A 7,213-nucleotide genomic window follows, 5' to 3' on the forward strand; every position below is an offset into this window, starting at 1 on the left:
AGGGGGAGGAAGAGAGAGAGGAGAGAGAGAAGGGGGAGGAAGAGAGAGAGGGGGTGAGATAGAGATAGAGGGGGGAGAGATAGAGGGGGGGAAGAGAGAGAGGGGGAGAGAGAGAGAGAGAGAGAGAGAGAGAGAGAGAGAGAGAGAGAGAGAGAGAGAGAGAGAGAGAGAGAGAGAGAGAGGGATATAGAAAGAAAGAGCAACCAAAGCTCTTTTGGTAAATGAACTGATAACAGACCATAGTCTCGACCTATTGGGCCTCACTGAGACATGGCTTAAACCTAATGACTTTCTGCCCTTAAACGAGGCCTCACCCCCTAATTTTAGTAGCTCCCACATCGCACGCACCTCCAAGAAAGGAGGCGGAGTTGCTCTAATTTACGACTCTAAGCACAACTTTACATCCGACGCAAACTGTAAGTTTTCCTCGTTTGAGGTGCTCCTGTTGCGCCCCTCTCCACCCAACAGAAAGTGTGGCGGTCTGATTCCTACCTCCACTGCATCCTTTGTAATGGCTGTCCTATACCGCCCCCCAGGCCCTTACACCCTCTTCCTAGATGAATTTTCAACTTTCATCTCTGAGCTTGTTATGCGCTCAGATAACATTTTAATTGTTGGTGATTTTAACATTCATTCCAACAAAACTCTAGATCCCCTAAATAAGGCTTTTACCGACATCATTGACTCTGTCGGTCTCATTCAAATCGTTGACCAACCCACTCACAGTGGTGGGAACACCCTTGACCTAGTCCTAGCCCGCGGTCTCACTGTGTCAAATTTGACCGTCTCCCCCTATGTTCCTGCTCTCTCAGACCACTACCTCATCAAATTTCAAATTGATCTGACGGTTTCTCGCCCAGACAGTGTAGAATCCTACATGAGCCGTCGTATTAACGCCTCAACTGTCCCAACTCTAGTTAACTGCCTACCAGACACCCTCTCTCCCTTCCTCTCTTACTCTGGCCCCCTTGATCTCTTTACAGACAAACTTAATGCCGCCCTTCATAGCACGCTTGACATTGTCGCTCCCCTTAAGCCTAAAATTAAACGTGCTCCGCAAAAACGAACTCCCTGGTTTACGGAGGAAACGCGTTCCTTTAAAAAGGCTTGTCGCAAACTTGAACATAAATGGCGTTCGACCAAACTCGAAGTATTTCGCCTCGCCTGGAATGATAGTTTACGTAACTACAAAAAGGCACTCTCGCTTGCCAAAACCTCATATTTTTCCAGGCTCATAAATGAAAACAAAAACAACTCAAAGTTTCTGTTTGACACAGTTGCAAAACTTACGCAGAAACAACCAAGTGCCCTAAACCATGCGTTCTCGGCTAACGAATTCATGACATTTTTTACCAAGAAAATTGACCTCATTAGAGATGAAATTGTTGCTTTACTCAACAATCAGAGTCCCTCCCAACCTCTGATGGGCCTTCCCCTGACTTTTATTCCAGCCATACGCTTTGCTGCCTTGAAACGTCTCACTTAGTGCCCTCTCTAAACTGGTTGGCGCGGCTAAACCCTCAACCTGTCTGTTTGACCCTCAACCAGCAACTCTCATCAAAAAACTCTTCCCAACTCTAGGCCCTGCTCTACTCAATATCTTCAACACCTCCTTGTCTACTGGCGTGGTGCCCCTGGCCTTTAAATCAGCCGTCATTAAACCACTACTTAAAAAACCGAACCTCGACCCTCTAATCTTGAAAAATGACAGACCTATCTCCAATCTTCCGTTCCTATCCAAAGTGTTAGAACGGATTGTCGCAACGCAACTTACTGACCATTTATCAAACAATAATCTTAATGAATCTTTTCAATCTGGCTTTAGAGCCTTACACTCCACCGAAACGGCGGTTACCAAAGTCACAAATGACTTACTGCTCTCTCTTGACTCAAACCTCACTTCTGTGCTCTTATTGCTTGATCTCAGTGCAGCCTTTGACACTATCGATCACTCGATTCTTCTAGGTCGGCTTGAGAATCATGTTGGCATTCGGGGTCTCGCACTAGCTTGGTTTAAATCCTGCGTGGTCTATAATGATTTAACATCTGAGACCCTCGCAGTGCAATGTGGTGTGCCACAAGGCTCTGTCCTGGGCCCTTTGCTATTTTCGATTTACATGCTACCCCTCGGCAATATCATACGCAAATTTGGCATAAACTTTCATTTTTACGCTGATGACACCCAATTATATATACCTATTAAGCCAAATGATTCCTCCCAACTACAAAACCTTGAGGCCTGCTTGCTTGCCATCAAAAAATGGATGTCGCAAAACGTTCTACTCCTTAATGCAGATAAAACTGAGATGTTAATTGTTGGCCCCCCAAACCACAGAGGCCTGTTTCAGGACATCTCCTCAACTTTGATACCTGTCATGTATCCCAGAGCTCCACCATAAAAACCTCTGAGTCATTTTTGATTCCTCCCTCTCATTTAATGCACATATAAAACATTTCACCAAAATTGCATTCTTCCATCTTCGTAATATCGCAAAAATTCACCCCATTTTAACTCTGGCTGATGCTGAAACCCTGATTCATGCTTTTGTCTCATCACCTCTGGACTACTGTAATGCACTTTTTTCAGGCCTACCTAATTCAAGCATCAAAAATCTTCAACTTGTGCAAAATGCGGCTGCACGGATACTAACTAGAACTAGAACATTTGATCACATCACACCAGTTTTGTCCGCCCTACACTGGCTTCCTATTCAAGCCCAATCTGACTTTAAAGTGCTACTCCTCACCTACAAAATTTTAAATGGGCTTGCACCGCTCTATCTATCCGATCTCATCTCCCGATACTCGCCCGCTCGTGCTCTGCGCTCACAAAATGCGGGGCTTCTATCGATTCCTAGGGTTAAAAAGAAATCCGTCGGCCACAGAGCCTTTGTCTACCGCGCTCCCTACCTGTGGAACAAATTACCTGCCGTCATCAGGGGCGCCTGCTCTGTCGAAGCTTTTAAATCCCTGCTTAAGACCCATCTTTTCTCTCTCTCCTTCAACCTACCCTGATCTCACCTGGTCGGGGACTGACCTTTAGATTAATCTGTCTAGTTTAGTTAGGAAGTTTATTTTCCCCCATGTCTGCTTTTTTGCAGCACCACAAACATGGGAACTCTCTAACTCCCCCCCCCTCCCCCCCCCCCCCCCCCCCCCCCTCCCCCCCTCCCCCCTCCCCCCCCTTCCCTCCCCCATCTCTCTGAGTGCCCGTCTCCTAGCGCTGACTAAGGTGATGGATGCCTCGGGGTCTTGGACAAGATTGCAGTGACTGCTCTACATGCACCATGAGGCCTTGGATCAGTTACTTACTGTCGTCTGTCCGTGGTCCTGTCAACTGATGTGTCAACGCGGTTTCATTGCTGGGTTAAGTACTTCTATTCTATTCACATAATATGCTTACTTCATATATCTACTCTATTCACATATATGCTTACCACTTGTATCTATTGCTATGTCCGCCCACTACAATCACATGAGCTGTCTAACGCCTGTCCCGTCTCCCTGTCCCCTGTGAGTTGCTGTCCTGGAGTGCTGACCGGAGTGCCGGACGTCCCGTGATGAAGGCCGGGAGGATGCGACCCTCTCTGCGTGCCCTCCTGTCTCCGGAGGTCTCGTAGTGGTGACCGGAGTGCCGGACGTCCCACGATGATGTTGGGGAGTTCGCGACCCTCTCTGCGCCGCCCCCTATCTCCCTGTCTCCGGCTGTCCCTGAGCAATGACCGGAGTGTTGAATGTCCCGTGATTAAGACGGGGAGGATGCGACCCTCTTTGCGCCGCCCCTGTGCCTCAAATAGATTCGCTATCAGCTCTATCTTCAATCTTTCAAAATGTTCAGTTGCTATCGCTATCAGCTCTATCTTTAATCTTTCAAAATGTTCAGTTGCTATTGCATGCACTCATCTGTGTTTCACTACACACTTGAGTGCATGCTTACCAACTGTTAGTCTGCAACACTACTATCACCGACATCTAAGAAGGGAGATCCCCCCTTGAATGGCCCTTCTAAGGTTTCTCTCCTCCACACTGCCTGTGGAGCATTTTTCCCTATTGTTAGGTTTTAGTGAGTTTTACCTTACCTTTGCGTGGGGTATGTCTGGGAGTGCTTGCATTCTTTAATTTATTTGCATTTATTAAAAATTTGTTGGACCTTATGGTGTTCTTGTTCTGTTCTTGACTTATTGTTATGTTTTCTTCTTGACTTGTTTAAAGAAGACTTGTACGGCCCATGGGGACATTAACGTGTGTTGTCGGGCCTGATTTGATTTGATTTGATTTAGAGGGAGAAGGGGGGAGGAAGAGAGCAAGGGAGAGAGAGGGGGGGAGAGAGCGAGAGAGAGAGAGAAGGGGGAGAGCGAGAGAGAGAGAGAGAGAGAGAGAGAGAGAGAGAGAGAGAGTGAGTAAAAAATTGTTAAAGAGGGCAAAAAAATTCAATGCAGGGAGTCACCTGCCCTACACCAGTAATAGGCCTAGTTATAATATGCCTCTTAACATGTCTTATAATATGTTTGTTTTTTTGTAATACAACACTTAATTGTACACTTACTGTAAAAAGAACAAGTCGTTCTATAGTAGGCATGAGGATTTGATAAATTAATCCAACATAGGCATGGAAAAGAGCCACGTCCCAGGCTGGGTTCCAATCAAACAGGCGGAGAAGATGGGACGGTGACAGGGAGGACAGGGAGGGACGGTGACAGGGAGGACAGAGAGGACAGAGAGGGACGGTGACAGGGAGGACAGGGAGGACAGAGAGGACAGAGAGGGACGGTGACAGGGAGGACAGGGAGGACAGGGAGGGACGGTGACAGGGAGGACAGAGAGGACAGAGAGGGACGGTGACAGGGAGGACAGGGAGGACAGAGAGGACAGAGAGGGACGGTGACAGGGAGGACAGGGAGGACAGGGAGGGACGGTGACAGGGAGGACAGAGAGGACAGAGAGGGACGGTGACAGGGAGGACAGGGAGGGACGGTGACAGGGAGGACAGAGAGGGACGGTGACAGGGAGGACAGAGAGAGACGGTGACAGGGAGGACAGGGAGGGACGGTGACAGGGAGGACAGAGAGGACAGAGAGGGACGGTGACAGGGAGGACAGAGAGGACAGAGAGGGACGTGACAGGGAGGACAGAGAGGGACGGTGACAGGGAGGACAGAGAGGGACAGTGACAGGGAGGACAGAGAGGGACGGTGACAGGGAGGACAGAGAGGACAGAGAGGGACGGTGACAGGGAGGACAGAGAGGACAGAGAGGGACGGTGACAGGGAGGACAGAGAGGGACAGTGACAGGGAGGACAGAGAGGGACGGTGACAGGGAGGACAGAGAGGACAGAGAGGGACAGTGACAGGGAGGACAGAGAGGACAGAGAGGGACGGTGACAGGGAGGACAGAGAGGACAGAGAGGGACGGTGACAGGGAGGACAGAGAGGGTCGGTGACAGGGAGGACAGAGAGGACAGAGAGGGACGGTGACAGGGAGGACAGAGAGGGACGGTGACAGGGAGGACAGAGAGGGACGGTGACAGGGAGGACAGAGAGGACAGAGAGGGACGGTGACAGGGAGGACAGAGAGGGTCGGTGACAGGGAGGACAGAGAGGGACGGTGACAGGGAGGACAGAGAGGGACGGTGACAGGGAGGACAGAGAGGGTCGGTGACAGGGAGGACAGAGAGGGTCGGTGACAGGGAGGACAGAGAGGGACGGTGACAGGGAGGACAAAGAGGGACAGTGACAGGGAGGACAGAGAGGGACGGTGACAGGGAGGACAAAGAGGGACAGTGACAGGGAGGACAGAGAGCGATGGGGACAGAGAGGACAGAGAGGGACGATGGCAGGGAAGATAAGAGAGGGACGGTGAAGGGGGGGACAGGGACAGGGAGAGGGAGGACAGAGAGAGACGGGGACAGGGAGGATATGAACCCGGTTTAGGGTAAGGGGTGTAGCGGTAGGGAATAGGATACAAACTCTTTGTGGATCCCGCCCTAAGTGGGCTACTTGCAGGAGAAAGGAGGGTGGGCTGAAGGACCAGTAGCAGGAACCAAGGTCAAATAACCAGCGTCGGCTGACCTTGGTAGACGCCACTAATATTTAACGATTCTTCGTGGCACAAAAGTTGTTTCAATGAATGGGAATCAAAAGCTCAGCATCGAAAATGTGACTTCAAAGCATGAGATCTCAAAATGCATCAGCTGGCTGGTCGACAGACAATGGTCCTCATTCTCGAACGGACATACGTGAAAGTTATCAAGGAATTCCTTTGTAGCTCGATTTACATACTTATTCTGCATTCTCGAACGGCAACGGTAAATTCGTTGTAGGATTCATGTAGGATTTACGAACTCAAAAAGGCAGCCGTAAATCTGACGTAAATCGGACAGACCGGTGTGCGCCCGTGTTTTCAACAGCTCTCTGTGGGAGAAGTCCTTGGGGATTGCCATCCTACAAACATCCACAGAATTAAATGCTTATAATCAGGGATGTCCGATATGATCGGCCTACCGATATTATCGGCCGATATTGGCATAAAAATGTGATATCGGAAAATATCTGTATCGGTTTTCAATTTATTTAACCTTTATTTACCCAGGCAAGCAAGTAAGAACAAATTATTATTTTATTTATTGTCAAAGTATGCATAATGTTGTGTTAATTACACGACAAGAGATATGTAATGTTAATTACCTGTTAGGAATGGGGGTAGTAGAACCCAATATGCGGAAAGACCGGAGAGCACCTCCGAGCCTGCAGAATGATAGAACCACCAAGGGAGAGCAACGACGAGGGCAGGAAACAGGTAACAGGAGGAAATGACGCCATGATGAGGAGAGAGAGAAACACACATATATACCCACACTAATTAACATTGGCAACACCTGGCCCAGGCGTGACAGTGTGTGTGACAGTCTAACAGTCTAACAGCAAAACAATTAACACCAACTAAACACAAAAGCAATAACACAACAACAACCAAAGCAATCTCACAACAAACAACCAGAGAGGAGGACGACATTTAAACAAAGGAAGGAAAAGCCCAGGATAACAAACAAGTGGAAATAAACTCAATTACATTTAACCAGACCAAAATGGCCGCCTGCACCATCCGGCGGTGCCCGCCAGATGGTGCCATGGAATGAGGTAGAGAGTGTCCAGTGTTATTGTTCTCTTTAACCCCACAGGACCTGGGATCGTTACAGTACCCCCCCCCCCCCCTA

This window comes from Notolepis coatsorum, assembly GCF_963971535.1.
Source record: "Notolepis coatsorum genome assembly, chromosome: 10".
NCBI lineage: Eukaryota > Metazoa > Chordata > Actinopteri > Aulopiformes > Paralepididae > Notolepis > Notolepis coatsorum.